Source organism: Plecotus auritus, assembly GCF_963455305.1.
Source record: "Plecotus auritus genome assembly, chromosome: 7".
NCBI classification, from domain to species: Eukaryota; Metazoa; Chordata; class Mammalia; order Chiroptera; family Vespertilionidae; genus Plecotus; species Plecotus auritus.
In genome coordinates this window covers 85873318-85895459 of record NC_137774.1, presented here as the reverse complement: position 1 = coordinate 85895459, position 22142 = coordinate 85873318, and the positions used below count along the sequence as shown (strand labels likewise).

Below are 22142 nucleotides of genomic sequence, written 5' to 3'. Positions count from 1 at the left end.
CTGGTTTGTGCCCACACTTTTAACAGATGACAGCTCCATTATTGTTTCTTTCTTTTTATGCTTACACCCATTTTGGGGGGACACCCTGTATATCTCTAGTCAGCGGTGAAAGGAACCAATGGCAGATTTGGAACCCCCAGACAGGGAACCTCGCTCACTCCCCGCATGTCTCCCCACTGCACTTTCTACCTTCGTGGGCAGCGGGAGAATCAATGTTTTCTCTCATTAACTTGGAAAAGCACATCCTGTCACCCACTGCCCAGCAGAAGTGCACTAGGCCCCAAGCGAGCGAGGCTCAGTCAGGGCAGCCTTCGCTCATGGGTGCTGGCACCCAAAGTGCACATTCCTCCTCTGCAGTCGCCCGGACTATCCCACTGTTTCACCGAGAGGACGGAACTCCTCGCCTCCTCTGCGTTCCCGATCTTGAATGCTGACCAAAGGCACCTCAGCGAGGGCCACCCGCGCCCACCAGGTGTGTCTGTCCATACCTGCTCCCGCCTCAGCACCTGCATTAGCCCCACGGAGGTGATCTTGTCGCTGCACTGGCCTCCCCGGGAACAGGGCATCACCACTCCGCCCTCTCACTGTCATCTCACAGGCGCCCACCCCCAGCACCCAGAACACCCAGACACTCTCCAAAGGACGTGAGTGTGCTGGAGGGGATATGCGCACGTCCTGTGGGGGATGTAGGCATGCTGGGGTTGATGGAAGTGCGGCGGAGGGGTGGGAGGGGGAAGGGGGGCACTTGCGAGAACCATGGTCCGGGACTGTTGCAGGCGTGCGTGGGTGACAGTGCGCTGGGGGACGTTCGCACGCCGGGGGGGGAAGGGGGGAGAGGGAAGAGGATGCATGCACCGGAGGCCTGCGGCTGTGCAGATCCGCAAACCCCCGTGGCGTGGCCAGCAGGACGTCAATCTGGCCCAGCACGGTGGCTGTACCTGCGACCAAGGAAGCCAAGCCCCCAGTGTGCATGCGCTCCAGCCAGCTTGGCTTCCTCGGTAGCTGGGTGTGACGAAGGAAGCCAACCCCTCCTCCCCAGCCCGCTCTGCTCCGGTCGCCGCCATCTTTGTTGTGTCAATTTGCATATTCCCTCCTTATTGGCTGTGGGCGCCGCCATCTTTATTGTGAAGTGATGGTCAATTTGCATATTCTTCTTTTATTAGCTATCCCAAGAAATCAGAAACACCCATCAGAAAGAATATATGCACCCCTATGTTCACAGCAGCACAATTTACAATAGCTAAGATTTGGAAACAGCCTAAGTGTCCATCAGCAGATGAGTGGATTAAAAAACTGGTATGTCTACACAATGGAATACTACACTGCTGTAAAAAAAAAAAAAGAACTCTTACCATTTGCAACAGCATGGATGGACCTGGAGAGCACTATGCTAAGCAAAATAAGCCAGTTGGAGAAAGATAAATTTCACATGATCTTACTCATTTGTGGAATATAATAAACAACATAAACTAATGAACAAAAATAGATCCATCGAACAGAATGTTAAACCTCAGAGGGAAGGCGGGGGTGGATGGGGAGGTTAAGAGATCAACCAAAGGACGTATATGCATGCATATAAGCTTAACCAGTGGACACAGACAATAGGGGAGCGAGGGCATATACTGGGGGGCAGGAGCAGTCAGGGAGAGGTCAATGGGGGAAAAAGGAGACATATGTAATATTTTCAACAATAAAGAATTTTAATTAAAAAAAAAGACACATGGAAAATGTAAAAATAAACAAAAAGATCTCCATGGCGCTTACTGTCTAGTATGAAAGACATAACTCTATATCTATGCCTGAAGAAATTAAAACACTATGAACACTGAAGAATTAATTCATTTTAAAGTTTCACAAAAGAATTTATGTTTATGTGAAACAAGCTAAATATGTGTACATGGAATTTATAGAACTCATGATAGCCTACCAAACTAGGAAAATAAAAAGATTTAGGAAAATATAAAGAGAGGTTTCATTCACAATAGTATCAAAATGTAAAAACAACCAGGAAATATTTTAATAAAAAAATTATGTGAGCTACACAAAAATACTGAGATATAAAAAAGGTTTAAATAGTTGGTAAGGCATACACTAAGATACAAAATGAGAAAATTAAATATTATAAAAATGACACATGCTTCAAAATTTCTAAGTTTATTGCAAATGACAGCAAAAATCCAAAAGACTTTTTTGAACTTCACAAAATTATTCTACATCTCATCAGCAAGATTTTAAAATTTTTTCTAAATTAATTTAACTTATTGATTTGAATTTTCTTCAAACTATTGTAGTTAAAATGCTGTGAACTCAGCCTGGCCAGTGTGGCTCCATGGTTGAATGTAGACCTATGAACCAGGAGGTCAAGATTCAATACCCTGTCAGGGCACATGCCTGGATTGCAGGCTCGATCCCCAGTAGGGGGCATGCAGGAGGCAGCCCATCAATGATTCTCTCTCATCATTGATGTTTCTGTCTCCCTCTCCCCTCCTCTCGGAAATCAATAAAAATATATTTTAAAAAGTACTGCAAGCCCTACCCAGATTGGTTCAGTGGACAGAGTGTCAGCCCGCGGACTGAAGGGTCCCGGGTTCGATTCCGGTCAAGGATGTACCTTGATTGCAGGCTCAATCCCCAGTAGGGGTTGTGCTGGAGGCAGCTGATCGATGTTTCTCTCTCATCAATGTTTCTAACTCTCTAGCCCTCTCCCTTCCTCTGTGTAAAAATTAATAAAACAAAACTGTGAACTTAGCAACAAAACTGGCAAATCACTATACAACAAACTGACCCAAATGCTAACATAATATACAAAATACAAATGCTAACATAATATACAAAATAATTTAATATTAGAGAAAGGAGAAGGGGAGAATTTTCAATAAACCATGTTGGAATAACTTGGCCAGTAATCTGGTAGCCCCCAAATTAATTACAGGTATCTTAAAGAGTTAAAATTTTTTTTAAAATATATTTTATTGATTTTTTACAGAGAGGAAGGGAAAGGGATAGAGAGTTAGAAACATCGATGAGAGAGAGACATCGATCAGCTGCCTCCTGCACACCCCCTACTGGGGATGTGCCCGCAACCAAGGTACGTGCCCTTGACCGGAATCAAACCCGGGACCCTTCAGTCCGCAGGCCGACGCTCTATCCACTGAGCCAAACCGGTTAGGGCAAAGAGTTAAAATTTTTAAAGACAAATGAAAAGCCGAAACCGGTTTGGCTCAGTGGATAGAGCGTCGGCCTGCGGACTGAAAGGTCTCGGGTTCGATTCCGGTCAAGGGCACGTACCTTGGTTGCGGGCACATCCCCAGTAGGAGGTGTGCAGGAGGCAGCTGATTGATGTTTCTCTCTCATCAATGTTTCTAGCTCTCTATCCCTCTCCTCTCTCTTCCTCTCTGTAAAAAATTAATAAAAAATATTTTAAAAATAAAAAAAATAAAAAAGACAAATGAAAAAATTAAAAAAAAAACTAAAATCAAGTATTTATGCAACTTTTTAAATTGATTTCAGAGAGGAAGGGAGAGGGAGAGAGAGATAGAAACGTCAGTGATGAGAGAGAATCATTGATTGGCCGCCTCCTTCAAGCCCCACACTGGGATCGAGCCTGAAACCCGAGCATGTGCCCTGACAGGAATCAAACCATGACCTCCTGGTTCATAGGTCGACACTCAACCACTAAGCCACGCCAGCTGGGCCATGCAACTTCTAAAGAGAAGAGATCTATCTAAGCTTACATGCTACAGTAGAAATCAGAAAGAAAACAGGTTTGAACACATAAATTGAAACTTCTATCTAATATTTAAAAGGCTCCCCTTAGAACCAAGATAGAAAAGCAAGCTCAGCCATGTGGCTAAGGGGATTGAGTGCCATCCCATGCACCAAGAGGTCACCAGTTTGATTCTAGGTCAGGGCACATGCCCAGGCTGTGGTCCCCAGTAGGGGGTTGTGCAGGAAACAGCGGATCGATGATGCTTCTCTCATTGAAATTGATATTTCTATCTCTCTCTTCCTCTCCCTTCCCCCCTCTCTCTAAGATCAATAAAAACATATTTTTTTAAAAAAGCAAGAGACTAAAAAAATATTTTAATAGGACAATGAAGAATTTTATCATACTTAGAAATTATGTTAATAATGATGATTTATAAATCTCTGAATACAGGATAAAGATATGAGCAGACCATTCACAAAATGGAAATAGCTTCCTAGAAACAGAAATGAAATGTCAAAGAGTTTGTGCATTATATTTTACTTTATTTTTTTTTAATTGATTTTAGAGAGAGAGGAATGGAGAGAGAGAAACATCAATGTGAGTGAGAAGCATGGACTGGTTGCCTCCTGTATGCAACCTGACTGGGAATTGAACTGGCAACCTGGGACCAAGAATCAAACCAGGGACCTTTCATGGCATGGGGCGATGTTCAACCAACAGAGCCACACAGGCCACGGTGGTTTGTGCATTTTAAATTTTGATATATACTACCAAACTGGCCTCACAAAAAGATTATATCTATTTACATTCCCACCCTACAGTGTATGAAACAATCTACTTTTCCACAAAGTCATAAACACTGGATTATTAACCTTTAATTTTTGCCAATCTGAAAAGCAAAAAAAAAAAAAAAAAAAAAAAGTCATTTATTGTTTTAATATGCATTTCCTTAAGAAGGCTAACCATCTTTATAGATATTTATTGGCCATTAGTATATTTTCCTTGAAGAATTTAACACTCTTCATGTTCTTTGCTCATTTTTCTGTGTCGTCCTTTTTCCTTTTTATAGGTGCTCTTTTAGTCCTTGACTTTATGTTATGAAGACACCAGACTTGAATCAAAGACTTAGTGTTTCAGCAGTGGCCAGTGTAACTTGGTTGGACCATAGTCTTATACACTGAAAGGTCTCGGGTTTGATCCCTGGTCAGGGCACATACCTAGGTTGCAGGTTTGACCCCCGGTCTGTTGGGGTTTGTATCAGAGGAACAAATCAATGTTTCTCTCTCACATCTATGTTTCTCTCTCTCTCAGGTGAGGATTAAAAAAAAAAAAGACTGTTTCAAATCTGTACCCAAGTTTCACCAACTTTCTTATCATTTAATACATTGCAAATGAATGTGAACCTCATGCAGAATATCAATGGCAAAGTTCCAATTTTAAATATAACAAAACAAAGTATCCAAACACTAGCCTGTCCAAATAATTCCAAATGATAATGAAACCCTGGAATAGAATGTAGAGTTTATTAACAGCTGGAATGAGCTGAACCAGCAGAGCAGCATTCTTAAGAAATGAGTTGTAGACAACAATTTTCTATTGTTCTAAATCAAACCCTTGTCTTCCAGTTAAGTGAAATTATAACTCTAATCTGAGCATGCCATATTTCAGGCTAATAACTCAAAATTACATGCAAAATAACCTGGCTGCATTAGTCTACGTCAACCATGTGCTACCCTTCTTCCACAGAAGCACTGCCAATCCCCCAACTGGTCTATTTATTCAATAATTTTATGACCAAAAATTATCTTCTGACTCCACTTAAAGTAACAACAAACTGCAATATATAAAGTGGTTTCAACAATTAATTTTTTTTAAGTTACATCTTAGTTTTAGCTTTGCTACTGCCATTTCATCCTTAGCCAATTGCTGTGGCTGGACAAAGTGACACACATCTCTCTGAGATAGGAAAAACAAAAGGCAATAGCCTGGATTGAACATATATTTATTCAGATTTGTTAGATAGCTCAAATAAATATTTGCATTATGTTTTAGGTTTTTGAGAGGTGCCTTGTGTTTAACAAAATTTTAATCCAATTAAACTGCAGAAACTTTCAAAGGCTGCTAACACCATCCCATGTTGTCAGTTGAATTGTCTCTCCCCGCAAAAATAGATGGAACCTGAACACTGTGAATGTGGCCTGATTTGGAAATAGGATCTTTGCAGACGTAATGAGTTAAAATGAGGTTATACTGGACTAGGGTGGGCCCTAATCAAACTGTGACCTCCTGGTCCATACGTCGACACTCAACCACTGAGCCATGCTGGCTGAGCGAGAAACATTGGTATGAGAGACACATCGACTGGTTGCCATCCATATGCCCCCTCCCCCACTCCAGGGCCAGGGATTGAGTCTGCAACCAAGGGACATACCCTTGACCAGAATGGAACCCGGGACCCTTCATTCCATGGGCCGACAATCCATTCACTGAGCCAAACTGGCTAGGACATGTTTTCATATTTTTTAATTTGCATCTTCTTATAATATCCCATTCAAAACTTTGGTCACTAGCCCAATTTTTTTTTCAGGAACACAATTAAGAAACAATGTCAAAAGCTCTATGGAAATGCAATTAAGGAATTGCTATGTTACATAACTATATTTAGGCAAGGACAGTTCCACACATTGTTTACTGATTAAGGATGAATACGGGTGTTCTCTGTAGGAACTGTAATACTTCAAAATAAAATGATCTGGAATTACCTGGAATAGTTTCATATAAAAACTCACAATAAATAATGGTTTACTTATCTGTACAACTATAATGCAATAGAATTCCTAATAAAACACAGAATGAGATTTAAGAACACAGCCCAGCTGGCGTGGCTCAGTGGTTGAGCTTCGACCTATGAACCAGGTGGTCACAGTTCAATTCCTGTCAAAGCACTTACTCGGGTTGCGGGCTCCATCCCCAGTAGGGGCATACAGGAGGCAGCCGATCAATGATTCTCTCTCTTCATTGATGTTTCTCTCACTCCCTCTACCTTCCTCTCTGACATCAATAAATATATATTTAAAACAAACACATACACCTAGCAATGTCACTACAAAAAGATAACCTAAATTCATACCAAATCATAGCAGTGAGATCACCAGCTAAAATTTTACTCTAATATATAAATACAAACCTCTTTTTCCAGAATGGCACACTATCATTGTGGTTTTCCTAATCTCATGGATGCCTGGAAAGTACATTTTTTTCTTTATCTTTACAAACCATGGCCAAATGCCCTGAACTTGTAGCTCCCAGCCCATTTTATGGATGGGAAGATCCAGAACCGTTCAAGGCCCTTTTGTAATGGTGGGTTCTGACTCTTGCCAATGTGTTTACTTCTATTTACCATATGGGTCCAGCCCCATCTTGTAGGCCCAGGCCAATCCATCTCAGGTAGTAAAGTCATAGATAGGCGCAGACCATTTAGTCAGTCCGACTGCCTGAGTTTAAATACCATCTCTTGTATGACCTTGAACAAATTACTGCTATGAGTCACATTTGTTTATATTTTTCTTTTAGGAAGGAAGAAGGGGAAAGGAGCAAGATAATGTGCATAAAGAGTTTATTATTAGCACAGTGCTGGGCTCATGCTAGCACGGGATAAATTTGAACTATTATTACTGAAAAGAACAACTTTTTAACTGATGTAAAATACAGACATATTAATCTACTGGACACTCCATCTACGATGAATGGATGTGTTTCCTTCTTAAAAATAAATTATATGCCAGGACTTTTCAAGTCAATGCTGTCTGTGCCAGAGCTAACACCCCAAACCTACTTCCAGAAATGAATCTTGGGTCTGTTGTATGGAATTCCCCTCAGCCCATCTCTGTGTGGAGGTTAAGTGATTTTCATTTCAATATTTGTCCTTGTCAGACTCCTCCATTTTCATACCGCCCCCACCCCCATGATAAAGCATGCCTGCTAAAAATATGGCTCTGTGATTAACCAACAGCATAAAACATATATGTATTCAAAAAACTTGTCAGGAAGCACGAACTCTAACCCCACTGCTGATAAATTCTTAACAAAAGCTCCACTGGATATTTAACAAGATATTTATGGAAGGTAACCTGAGGAATGTTTGATCCACATCTACTTATCTGGATAATCTAAAATAGGTTCTTAAATTAAATCACTCTACTCAGATCACATTATTTTGCCAGCACTGAAACTGCTTTTACTGAATTGTGTTTTGAGGTTATGTCATCAACCTTCACAAGGAGACATGAGGAATTTTACTAAAAAACAAAGTAATAAAAAAAAATTTAATTAAAAAATAGAAAACAAAGTAAAACACAGCACAGTCCTTTGAGATGCATGCTGTATTTAGCTAAGAATGTAGTTGAAGTTCTCAATAGGAGCCTTTGGGAATGCTAAGGAAGAAATTGTTTTTTGTTTTTTCTCTTATGGTCACTGAACCATAACTGACTACGCAGGGTCAGGCAAAAGTAGGTTTACAGTTGTTCATATGAAAAATAATATGTAGCAATACACAAATAAACTGTGTTTTGCTTACTCACAATTGTAAACCTACTTTTGCTCCACCCTGTATTTCTCTCTGAACTGGCTACTAAAAAGCAGAATTAAATTTGTGATCCTCTAACAAATATAAGTTCAGGCCATATAGTTTGTGTTCAGATCTTATTCCTGTTTCCATCTTAAGTTTTCTCCCTTAGTCCTGAATTCATCATCCCTGATTTTTGTATGTTACCAACAATATGTTGTATGTATCTTTATAAGTCATTATGAGTCCATTCTGGAACAAGATGGAAGATAAGTAAATATGCTCCTCTTAAAAAACAATAAAATATTCTCTTCCATTAACAAACATTGTATAAATTTAATTTCTAAAGGCATTACCTTTTTTGTGCTCCAAAAGAAAAAAAAATGTTTTAGCAAATATTATATCTAAAATTAGGAAATTCTAACAACAGAGGAAATACAAAAATAAAACACTTTCATTATGTATTTTTAACTTTGGGGCACACAGAAAATTATAAATATATCCCTGTGTAAAAATCCCCCAAAGTCATTTTTTTTACTTTAAAATACAGACCAAATCGCCCAGCCAGCGTGGCTCAGTGGTTGAGCATCAACCTATGAACTAGGAGGTCACAGTTCAATTCCGAGTCAAGGCACATGCCTGGGTTCCATGCTCAATCATTTCTCTTTCTCTCTCTCTCTCTCTCTCTCTCTCTCTCTCTCTCTCTTCCTCTCTGAAATCAGTAAAAAAAAAAAAAAAAATTATATATATATATAATTCAGAAATGATTCACAAAATTTTTTTATAGCTCTTGAGTTGCCCTGTGCCTAGCATAGAGGATGCTGCCAACCATTCCTTAATGTGAGACAGCACAGAATTTAAAGTCCTAAAGGCTCTGGCTAAATGCCTGCTTCAGAGATGTCACCAATCACCTTGCTGTCATTTAAGGAAAATAAAAAGCTTAAGACTCTTCTTAATGTGGCCCTGGCTGGTATGGCTCAGTGGTAAAGCATTGGTCTCAAAGAATCGTGGGTTCAAATTCCAGGTCAAGGGTACATACCTGGGTTGCAGGTTCCTTCCCTGTTCCCAGTCAGGGCATGTGGGAGGCATTCAATTGATGTATCTCTCTCACATGGATGTTTCTCTCTCTCTCTCCCCACCATCCCTCTCTTTTTCTTCCCCTTCCTCTCTTCTACTCTCTCTAAAAATCAATAGGAAATACAAGCTCAGGTGAGAATCAACAACAAAAAGACTCTCTTAGTGTGTAAAAATTTACCCATTCATGAACTCATACTTGTCATTCTGACAACTTCTGACTCACATATGTATCTAATTAATTAATTATAATTACAGTTCTTCGGCTACCAGAAACATGAAAAAAAATGTTCTATACAATAAAAATTACAGTATTTATTCTGAATGGGAACTGACTAGACTTGCTAGTCAGCAACTTTCTAGCCCAACAGCAACTTTCATCAAAAACAGGAATCTCGCCAAAACCGGTTTGGCTCAGTGGATAGAGCGTCGGCCTGTGGACTGAAGGGTCCCAGGTTCGATTCCGGTCAAGGGCACGTAACTTGGTTGCGGGCACATCCCCAGTAGGGGGTGTGCAAGAGGCAGCTGATCGATGTTTCTCTCTCATCGATGTTTCTAACTCTCTATCCCTCTTCCTTCCTCTCTGTAAAAAATCAATAAAATATATTAAAAACAAACAAACAAACAAACAAAAAAAAACAGGAATCTCACTAAGTAATTTGAAAGCAGCACCATAAATGCAGCCTTTTTCCGAAAGCATTTTAGCCTTACCCAAATATCAAACAGATAAAATATGAGTTACATAATATTAAGTAGGATAAAAATAGGGCAATTGTTGTTTATCCTGTTTTTTCAACAATAGTCTATTATATCAAGATATTTCAGTCATATGAAACAACATAATGTCTCTATAATGCTTTATGAAAGAAATGAGCATTTAATAAGACTTTCAAAATGTTTGACCTCTATTGTGAAACTTATTTTTAGTGTGCTGACTTTATTTATGGGTTAAGAAGCCACTTAATAGCATTTCTATTCTGAGTCACAGAATATCGACAGGTGTTATTATTACACATGTATTGCCTACATTTTAGGAATGGGTAATCTCTGCCAGAGATGTTTCCTTTGCAACCAATAAAAACACACATGCCAAAAATTAAACTCACACTTTCAAGACTGAAATGATATGTCTCTAGCCAAAGACTGACACAGTAAATCAAATAGGATCTTAGTTCTTCTGTATGTAGATATTAAAGTAAGTTAAGTACTAGAAGAAACATTTTTTAAAAAATAAAGTACTGACTGAATTTTTTTTCACTGAAAAATATCAGAAAGCAGTGAATTTTCATAAAGTTAGCAGGTAGTCATGTAGCATTTGTGAATGCCCAACTTGGATTAGAATGCTAAGAGGTAAAAGCAGAATTCCTGTTTATAGAAGTTTAAAAATTAGCAGGGTCAGTCACTCATACACAAGGAAACTATTAGTAAATAAATATACAATGCAAACATTTAATGAGCAAAAAAGATAGCACATAAGCAAACACTATTGGGCACAATCCTCATCAACCATATAGGAGCCTGTGTGTTAAGATCTACATAAAACTCCTTTTTAACCTCACTATAATCCTCCCTAAATCCCTTCCCTGGTTCTGTCATCATCAGATAAAAGACCCCGTTCCAGCATCTCTGTCCCTATCTGCCCTCCACTTTTTTACTTTTCAAAGACCACCTCCAAGTAGTTATTGGCCTCTTCTCCATTAGTTGCTCCACCCTCACATTCCCACTTACCCCTAAAATTCCCACACCACTTTGTCAGTCTGAATGTTACTCATTCTTCATGGTACTCCGAAAAAGGTATTCCCTGATACCGTTCTCCACCCTCCACATCTGCAGTCACTCCACTTAGGGTGCTCTAACTTAAGTCACACTACTTACCATCTAGTATTCAAAGTATCTTTTCTCTCTCTCTTTCTTTCCTCTCTTCCCCTTCCTCCCTCCCTCCTAAACTGGCTAAGTTCTAGAGAGAAGAAACATAATTGTTTCCAAGGTCAGTAAAAATCCTGAACACTTCTTATTATTCGATATAAGAACCAGTAACTGAAGTTACCGTTATACAATCAGATCTTGTACCTCTGCAAGCTTTCTTGATACAACTGTTTTAATTAATAGACTTTAAGCAGTTTTAGGTTTACATAAAAGCAGCACAATTATTTTTTACCTCAAAATCCGAAACAACTCTTCAGCTCCAAAAGAAGGGGGAGGGGAGGGGAGGGGAGGAAAAGACAAGACTACTTCCCAGGTGATGCTGTAAACTCGTACTGGCAAATTTCCACATTTAATCTCTAGGAGCCCACCACCGCCCACTGACACATTTCCCAACCACCGGCCTGGTCATCAGCGCTGAGACACCACCCCGCGGTCTATGACCTACACTCTAAAGCGGCTGGGTCCCTCCCTCCCCCTCTACTAAACTTCCGTAATGGGCATCACCTCTGCTCTCCTCCAAGACGGCTTGGAAGCAGGGACTTCTGCTCCTAACTCCAGGTCCTCAACCACCGGGCCAAAGTTAGGACCAGTCTTCAAGACTCCGCACCACGAGAGTCAGCACCCTCCCAGCTCCGGGACGTGTCCCTCCCAAGAACGATGCGGGTTCGGGAAGCCCGGCTCCCTGCCAAGGCCAGCCTGCGAGGTGGGGCCGAGCTTTCAATCCAGAAAAGTGCCCGAGGGTCCCAGGACAGGACCCGGCGGGCCGCCACGACAGGTGTCCCTTTGGACTCCGCGGACTGAACAGTGAGGAGGGCGCCGGCCAGAGGGAAGCCATCCCGCCGGGGGATGACCGGTGGCAGGAGGCGGCCAGGAAATAAGCGTCTGCCCGTCGGAGCTGGGTTGGGCCGTGGAGAACTTGGCGACCAGAGCCTGACACGGGTAGATTGAGCACCGAGAGGGTTATTAAGGGGGACGGCCAGGGGCCCGGGTTGGGACGGAGGAGGACAGGAGGCTCCGAACCGGCCCCGGCCGAGTGGACCGCACGGACAAACGACCCAGCAGCTCCAACCCGGACGGCGCGCCGCCCCACTGCCCGGAGCTGAGAGCAACGCTGTCCTCGGCCCCCTTCCGTCAGCTCCGTACCTCGTTGGCGGATCCACCGGCGTCGAGACCGCCGCTCTCCCCGCGTCGATCGAGTGGGTCCCGGCCCCGCCAGTCCACAACCCGCCCTCACACCGGCCCACCCTCTTTCAGGCCCCGCCCCCGGCGCCGCGAGCGCGCGTCACGCACGCACAGACGTCACTTCCGGGGCCCTGGACTTGAGGTGGGGGGCTGCTCCTGCTAGTTCCCCTGGGACCTGCGCTGGGTGGAGCGAGGCCCAGGCCCGGCGTCAGTGACATCCTGGCAGTACCAGCCAAGCCGGAGGGCATCAAGGGGGCGGCGGCCTGGAGGCTCGCTCTGGAGCGCCGACCTGGAGCGTTCGGGAGCCGGCGGAGAAGCCGGCCTTACTCTGTCTTTTCCTCCGTCCTTGCTTTTGGGATCCGACTCGCAATAGCGTGAGGGCGACTGCCCCTTAGGTGCTGTCCGGCCCTGGGCGTGGAATAGGAGGCGGGAGAGGAGTCATTGGGTCAGAAGACTGTTGCCAACCCCTAGGAGATGAGGCCGCCTGAAAAACGAATGAATCCCATCCCTTCACGGACCTTAGGATTTTAAAAGTGTTCTTAAAGAGATTGGTTGATCCAGAAGCCGTTTTTTAATACCTGAGCATAAGTGAAATTAAAAGTTAAATAAGTTATCCAGTATCACACAGTATTAATGGTCGAGTCATAGATGGATTCCAGTTCTCGTGATTCCCATTTCAGGAATGTTGTGTTACAGTTGATCTTGGCCAAAAAGGCCAGAAGCAACAGGAATGTAAAAAAACAAAAAAACAAAAACACAAAATTCAAGCCCTGACAGGGTGGCTCAGTTGATTGGAGCATCCTCCCTTTCACCAAAAGATGACAAGTTCGGTTCCTGGTCAGGGTACATACCTAGGTTGTGGGTTTGATACTCAGTCAGGGAGCACATGGGAGGCAATAGATGGATGTTGCTCTCGCTCTCCCTAGAAATCAGTGAAAGCATACCCTCAGGTAAGGGTTAAAAAAATTTTCTGGAGATCTAATTAGCTTTATTAAGTCATTCATGAATAGGGCAGCATCCCATCTAGTAACTAGAAGGGCGCTTTGAGAGGTTGTACAAAATAAAAGGATTTTATAAGAAGGGTGGAGCAAGGGAGCTATTAACAAAAACAAACAAAAAAAGGATTATTTTTGGACCTGGACATCTTTTCTTTGGGTGAAGAGAATGGAAAGGGTTTTTGTTTGTTTGTTTTGTTTTAAAATATATTTTTATTGATATCAGAGAGGGAGAGATAGAAACATCAATGATGGGAGAGAATCATTGATTGGCTGCCTCCTGCACACTCCCTACTTGGGACTGAGCCCTCAACCCCAGCATGTGCCCTTGTCCAAAATTGAACCTGGGACCCTTCAGTCTGCAGGCCAACGCTCTATCCACTGAGCCAAACCAACTAGGGCAGGAAGAGCTTTTATCTTTAAGATTGCTTCTTCTCTCTATTAGGGATGGAGAGGTTCCACGTGACAGATTACCTTACTGGTGTTTGACCAGAAAATTCCAGACTGGTTATTAAGATTATGTTTCTGGGAAAGGTTGAAACTGCAATTACATCATAGGCTTTCAGTACAAGTGACATTATATTGGGTCTGGTTTTCTCTTTAACAGTTGGAAACAGCAGTTGCCTCTATCCTGTGTCAAACGAACTCAGAGTCTGGAGGCTTTGCCTAGAAATAAATATTTATTCAAGGGTCTTAGGGTTTGCAAATGGAAAACACAGGAAGGCAATACCCAGTGTTTTGCAGAGAAAAGAAAAACTAAGAGTTCTTGTAACAAAAAGTACATTATTGAGAAGTGTTGTAGGCAGTTAGACAGACATAAGCAGAACAAGCATGATGGGCCAGGTACAGAAGGTCACCAGGTGGAAAGTCCCAGGTGTCCAACAAAGGACAATCGTAGGGTCGGCCCTGGTCCCCAGGGTGACTTTTCCTCCCCTAGCATATTGCAGGTCACGAGGTTTTGGACCCCTTGGCCTTTCCTCCCTAGAGATAACATCTAGACCTCAAGTTGTATTTTAGCTCCAGGCCCAGATAAGCAACAAAACCAGCCATGGCTGACGTCAGGACCAGCTGCAAGGAATAATGACCTCCTGCCCTGGTGCCTACCAATCTGTGGAGATCACAACCCTGAAAGGACATACCTGGAAAACTGCTGAATATTTTATTGAGATCTTCCCCTGGAACCTCCCCTAAAATCTCCACTCAAAAAAACCCTTAGGACGGAAGACCCAGTGCACTCTCCCTCCCGGGATCACGCTCATGCCCTCCCCTTTCTCATCCACTTCCCCTCTCTCCCCCTCTCCCACTCCAGACCTCAGTCATGTTACCAATTGCTTCCTCACTCCCAAGCTCCAAGGGCCCTTCCTTTACCTCTAGAAGTTTGCTAAGCCCATTTCTTATAGGAATTACTTTTTCTACCTCTGTAATTTACCCAATAAATGTTCTCTTACTGTTTGGGTCTTGCTCTGAATTCTTTCCTAGCCAGAACCCAAGTACCGAGGTGGCTGAACCCTGGTTTGGTCTGACCCCACCAGTCAGATAATTGTTGCCATTCCTGCCTCCACCTACAACAGAAGCATTCTTAGCCTCTGGATTGGTCTGAAACAGAAATCCTCTAGATGACAGGTGGTCTGGATCCTGGATGTCAGTATGGATACCTGAATATTATTTCCTTAGTCCAGGGTATAATCAGAGGTTTATCTCAAAGTTTGATGTATATCCAGTTATTGATTGGAAAGCTCAAAAGTTAAAGTTCCCAGACTAGTTATGATGTGGGGGGAACCAAACCAGGTCTTTATCACAGAAAAAGGGGGAATTCAAGAGCATGAAAGATTTACCAATGCACAGTAAATTAATTAAAGCCATAGTATGCACTCAAGAAATGAGAGTGGGTGACCTTGGAGAATGAGATGCTGATGGGGTCTAGGTGGAAGGTTTTTATTAAATGTGGGCAAGAGGGGTGGTAAGGTGGCCCAGCCTGCATGGCTCAGTGGTTGAGCATTTACCTTCGAACCAGGAGGTCATGGTTCGATTCTCTCTTCTCTCTAAAATATCAATTAAAAAAATTTTTAAAGAAATGTTTGGTAGTTTTTAGTGTACAAATATTTCATCTTAAGTTAGTTCCTAAGTATTTTATTCTTTTTAATACTATTGTAAACGGAATTATTTTTGTTTCCTTTCCAGATTGTTCATTGTTCGTGTATAGAAATGCAACTGATTTTTGTGTGTGCTTCATATCTTGCTACTTTGCTGCATTTATTAGTTCTAACAGGTTATTTTGTATGTGTAGAATCCTTAGGGTTTTCTGCATATATTATCTTCAAACAGAGATAATTTCATTTCTTTCTAATTTGGATGCCTTTTTTTTTTTTTTTTTTTTCCTTGCTTGGTTGCTCTGGCTAGGACTTCCAGTACTGTGTTGAATAGAATTGGCATAAATGGGCATCCTTGTCTTGTTCCTGATCATAATGGAAAAGCTTTCAGTCTTTCACCACTGAGTATAATGTTAGCTGTGGGTTTTTCATATGTGGCTTTCTTATATTGAGGTTGTTTCCCTCTGTTTCTAGTTTGTTGAGTGTTTTTACCATGAAAGGCATTAAATTGCCCTGGCCGGTTTGGATCAGTGGATAGAGCGTCCACCTGTGGACTGAGGGGTCCCAGGTTCGATTACGGTCAGGGGCATGTGCCTTGGTTGCAGGCACATCCCCAGTGGGGGGCGTGCAGGAGGAGGCTGATTGATGTTTCTCTCTCATCGATGTTTCTGACTCTCTATCCCTCTCCCTTCCTCTCTGTAAAAAATCAATAAAATATATTTTTAAAAAAAGAAAGGCATTAAATTGTGTCACAATTTTTTTTCTGTATTAACTGAAGAGATCAGGTAGTTTTCCCCCTTTATTTTCCTAATATAGTGTATAACATTGATCAGTTTTCATATGTTGAGCCATCCTTGTATTCCAGGAATATTCCCACATGGCCACAGTATATAATCCTTTTAATATGTTGCTAAATTCAGTATAGTATTTTGTTCAGTTTTTTTTCTGTCATAGTTCATGTGGAATATTGGTCTGTAATTTTGTTTTCTTGTAGGTATATGCTTGGCTCAGTTATCAGGGCAATGCTGGCCTCATTGAATGAGTTAGAAAGCATTCCCTCCACTTAAGAGTGTGTATATATATATATATATATATATATATATATATATACACACACACACACACACACACACACACACTAGTGGCCCAGTGCATGAAATTTGTGCATGGGGTAGGGGAGTCCCTCAGCCCGGCCTGTACTCTCTCCAATCTTGGACCCCTTGAAGGATGTTCTACTGCTGGTTTACAGGGATCGGGCCTAAACCGGCAGTTGGACATCCCTCTTGCAATCCGGGACTGCAGGCTCCTAACTGCTCACCTGCCTGCCTGCCTGATTGCCCCTAACCACTCTGCCTGCCGGCCTGCTCGCCCCCAAATGCCCCCACCAGCCTGATCTCCCCCAACTGCCCCCTGTGCCAGTGTGCTCGCCCCCAACTGCCCCCCCTGCTGGCCTGCTCGCCCCCAACTGCCCCCTGCTGGCCTGCTCACTCCAAACTGCCCCCCCTGCTGTCCTGATCACTACCAAGTGACCCCCACTGATGGCCTGCTCACCCCAACTGGCCCCCCTGCTGGTCTGATCACCCCCAACGGCCCGCCCCCCAACGGCCTGATCACCCACAACTGCCGTCCCATCCTGGCCTGATCACCCACAACTGCCCTCCCCTCTTGGCCTCTAACTACATCTACCTTGGCCCCGCCACCATGGCTTTGTCCAGAAGAATGTCCCGAAGGTCTCCTGGAAGGTCTCCCAGTCAAATTATCATATTACCCTTTTATTAGTATAGATATGTGTGTGTGTATATCTACACTAATAAAAGAGGAACATGCAAATTGACTGTACTTCTGCTACGCCCACAAGCCACGCCCACAAGCCAATCAGGATGAGTATGCAAATTAACCCAACCAAGATGGCAGCGGCCACAGAGCTGGAGCAAGCAGGAAGCTTGGGTTGCCTCGGCGATGGAGGAAGCCAAGCTTCCTGCCCGCCCTGTCCGGCCCTGGCCTCCGCTCAAGGCTTCAATTATAGAAGATAAATAAATCCCAGATACTTGCTTCCAGCCGGCCCTGGCCTCTGCTCAAGGAGGTGCTGAAAAAAAAAAAGAAAAAAAGGAGGGGCTGGGAGCTTGGGTCGCCGAGGGGTGATCAGGCCAGGATGGGATGGCAGTTGTGGGTGATCAGGCTGGTGGAGGGCGGGGCCATTGGGGGTAAGCAGACCAGCAGGGGGGCCAGTTGGGGGTGAGCAGGCCATCAGTGGGGGTCAGTTGGAGGTGATCAGTACAGCTGGGGGGGCAGTTTGGAGTGAGCAGGCCAGCAGGGGGGCAGTTGGGGGCAAGCAGGCCAGTGGGGAGGGAAGGTGGGGGTGAGCAGGCCAGCAGGGGGGGCAGTTGGGGGTGAGCAGGCTGGCACAGGGGGCAGTTGGGGGCGAGCAGGCTGGCACGGGGGGCAGTTGGGGGTGAGCAGGCTGGCAGGCAGAGTGGTTAGGGGCAATCAGGCAGGCAGGCAGGCAGGTAAGCGGCTGGAGCCTGCAGTCCCGGATTGTGAGAGGGATGTCTGACTGCCGGTTTAGGCCCGATCCCTGATTGGAGAGAGTGCAGGCCGGCTGAGGAACACCTGCCCCCGTGCACAAATTTCGTGCACCGGGCCACTAGTGTATATATATATAACATATATATGTATATATTAGTATACATATTACATTTTTTAAATTGACTTCAGAGAGGAAGGGAGAAGGCAACACAGATAGAACCATCAATGATGAGAATCGTTGGCCGGCTGCCTCCTGCATGCCCCCTACCAGGGATGGAGCCTGAAACCCAGGTATGTGCCCTGACCAGGAACTGAACCGTGACCTCCTGGTTCATAGGTTGATGCTCAACCACTGATCCACACCAGCCAGGGTCCACTTTTAATTTTTTGGAAGAGTTTGAGAAGGATTGGTATTAGTTCTTCTTTAAATGTTTCGTAAAATTCACCAGGAAAACCATCTAGTACAGGGGTTTCTTTGTTGGGAAGTTTTTGTGTGTTATTTTAATCCTCACCTGAGGATATTTTTTCCATTGATTTATAGAGAGAGTGAAAGGGATGGAGGAGGGGAAGAGAGAAAGAAACATCAATGTAAGAGAGACACATCGATTGGTTGCCTCCTGCACTGGCCTCTACCGGGACTGGGGAACCTGCAACAGAGATAAGTACCCTTGACAGGGAATTGAACCCAAGACACTTGGGTCTGTGGGCTGACATTCTAACCACTTAGCAACACCAGCCAGGGCTGTTGGGGGATTTTTGATTACTGATTTAATATTCTTATTATAGATCTACTCAGATTTTCTATTGTTTTGTGTTTCAGACTTGGTAGGTTATGTTTCTAGGATTTAGTTCATTTAATTTGGTTATTCAATTTGTTGGTGACATATATGTTTATAGTATTCTTATAACCCTTTTTATTAATGTAAAGTCAGTAGTAACGTCCCTCTTCCATTTCCGATTTTAACTATTTGAATTTTCTCGTTTTGCTCAATCAGTCTAGCTAAAGATTTACCAATTCTGCTGATCTTTTAAAAAAGCAAGTTTTGGTTTTGCTGACTTTCTAGTCTCTTGTTTTCCTGTCCTCCTTTCATTTATCTCCAATCTAATCTTTATTTCCTACCTTCTGCTATCTTTGCCATGGAGATGTAGAAACCAGGGACAGATGCTGCCTAGGTTTGTGCCACCTTGTGACCTCTACCAAAGCATTGAAGAGTGCCTTGCTGGTGTAGGACCAGATAGGAGAAAAGATGTACAGGGTTTTCAGCTGTTGGAATGCTGGGTCCATAACAAGGGATCGGGAGAACCCAACCCCTAAAAAGATAGAATGGTCAAGTGAGGAAGCTGAGGGTTATGAACCAATGACCAGTACTGCCTATAAGCCCCAGAAATCCTGGGGCACAATTGAGTATCTGGAAAGCCTTCCACCTAAGAAACATCCTTGTATCATGCAGATACCTTGGCTGGACTTACTTTATCTGGGAGTTCCACTTCTGACCTTAATCCACAAATTCAGGTTATCCCTCAGGTGCTGCTGCCATAAAGGGATCCGGATTGCCATCCTAGCAGGGAAGGGCACTGGCAAGGGTTCAAAATCAAGTAGTAAACTCCACCTCAGTGGAATTCTCTGGGCTAAAAGCCCAGCTAATGGAAGTGGTGGGATATTTCTGCAGGTGACTACAGGGGGCGTTCCTCAATGTTTTGTGTCTCTACTAGACCAATGGGAGTTTCCAAATAGAGCTGCACTTTGAAGAATAATATTAAGCAATTGGGTGGAACATTCTCTGAATATGCCTAGGGGCAGATACATCCTGCCTTGATTTATGAGAGTGCCAAGTGAATAATGCCACCCTCATTTCAGCTAATAGTGATGTGGTCAGCTCACAAGGGAAGTTCATATTTTTGTTAGAAACCTCTTGGTGAACTCGGTTTTCAGGTAAAGCATTTTTAAAAATATATATTGATTTTTTTTACAGAGAGGAAGGGAGAGGGAGAGAGAATTAGAAACACCGATGAGAGAGAAACATCAATCAGCTGCCTCCTGCACACCCCGCACTGGGGATGTGCCCGCAACCAAGGCACATGCCCTTGACCAGAATCGAACCTGGGACCCTTGAGTCCGCGGGCCGACGCTCTATCCACTGAGCCAAACCAATTAGGGTGGTAAAGCATTTTGATTCCTCCCTCTGGGATAGAGGAGGGTGAAGCTAACTTGTCTGCTCAGTGGGGTCCTGTGGCATTCTCTGTTGCTGCTGTGGAGGTGGATACAGAGCTTAGAGAGGGAGCTCAAAATGCTTTCCAAATCCTAGCAGGCCAGATGAGAAAGCTGAAATGGAAAACTAGGGACCTCAGTGCAAACAAGCACTTACCTGCCTGAGAAGAAGAGGGCAACCCTGGGCACAGTATCACTGCCACAGCTGGCTAGCAGATGCCAATGAGGCATGGCCAGAAGTGGCCAACCACCTATAAAATGCCATAGACAGGCCACTCATGAGCAGAGGGAGGTGAAACTGACATACTAAGAGGAGGGAAAGTAAGCACCCAAAACATGTGCACACACAGATGAGCCTCTGGGCAGACAGAATAAGCCAAGGTACAGCTGATGATCAGGATGTAATGTTGAGAAACACACAAAGAAAGGCATTTATAGAAGTTGACACACACTTAAGCCTACTCATTACACCCTCTACAAAAATAACATAGGTATAAAATTTGACCCAACTTGTAAACTTCTAATGGAGGTCAAGCTCTAAGTTTTACGGTACGTTGTGGTTCTATTTAAAAAAAAAAAAAATATATGTATTTCTTATTGATTTCAGAGAGGAAGGGAGAGGGAAACATCAAATGATGAGAATCATTGATTGGCTGCCTCCTGCATGCCCCCTACTGGGGATCAAGCCCACAACCCAGGCGTGTGCCTTGATGGAAATTGAACCTGGGACCTTTCAGTCCACAGGCTGACATTCCATCCACCGAGCCAAACCAGCTAGGGCGGGGGTTCCATTTCTTGATTTAAGTAATAACTGAGAGAAGTATGGAAATGTCTATTCCAAAGATCTACTGGAGCCAGGCCATCTGCCTAGGTCCCATGATATAGGAAAACATCAGGGTCTGTAATACATTAGCATCCTCTAAAAGTCATGGTTTGTTAAAGGGTGAATCAGGTTTCTGCTCAGATCACAGAAGGCTGGAAAATATGCATCATAATCTGATTATAGGCCCTTTGCATGAAGTGCTTTTGCATGGTTTAAGGAGGTTTCATTCAGTCTTTCTTGAAGCTGTGTTGGATTTTTTCCTGGTGCACAACAGTCCTCTTTCCACTTGGTGTTAGGTGGTTGGAGGAGGTGAAATCCCAGGATCTCTGATCATGTCCACTGTCTGAGGGAAGAAGACCTTAGCAGTCCAAAAATGGAACTGTCCTGTTCCTAAGGCTGTATTTACTGTTATTTAGTGTAGGAGCGAGGGGACATTTTGGAGGGAGAGGTAAAAGTTTGGATATCTAGGTTATCTAGTAGATCTATAACTTTGATAATAACACTATCAGTTTTTCCTTGTATTTACATGTTAGAAGATATTTCTCTAAAGGGAAAAAATGAAGTACCTAATGTTCACAGCTAATAAGATCATTGTAGAAATTACCAGAGAAGGGGAAAAAAGCACATAATTACTCTTGCTCAGAACAAGAACTACCTTCTTTGGCGTCCTATTCATGCATGTACTTAAAAGTTATGTTAGAAATAAAGTTTAGTGAAATACATCAGAGAAAGACAAACACCCTATAATTTCACTTATGTGGAATCTAAAAAAAAAATAAATTAACAATTGAAACAGAAATAAACTCATAGATACAGAGAACAATCTGATGGTAGCCAGATGGGATGGAGTTTGGGGGAATGGATGAAAAGTGGAAGGGATTAAGAAGTACAAATTGGCAGTTACAAAAAAATCACGGGGATGCTAAGTACAGCTTAGGGAATATAGTCAAATAATACAATAACCATTTATAGTGTCAGGTGGGTATAAGAGTTACTGGACGATTGCTTCATAAGTTATATAAATGTCTAATCACTATGTTATAT

The 22142-nt window shown here is 43.2% G+C and overlaps 1 protein-coding gene across 2 annotated transcripts in view; it reads right to left on the bottom strand.

Annotated features, from left to right (window-relative positions):
* Positions 1 to 12821, bottom strand: part of RABGEF1 (RAB guanine nucleotide exchange factor 1) — a 63359-nt gene extending 50538 nt beyond the window's left edge. Inside the window, exon 1 of one of the 2 annotated variants that reach the window (XM_080681757.1) lies at positions 12417 to 12821. The gene's annotated coding sequence lies outside the window, so the exon portion shown is untranslated. The remainder of the gene's footprint in view (positions 1 to 12416) is intronic. The other variant, XM_080681758.1, reaches the window with a different exon arrangement.
* Positions 12822 to 22142: the final 9321 nt, after the last annotated feature.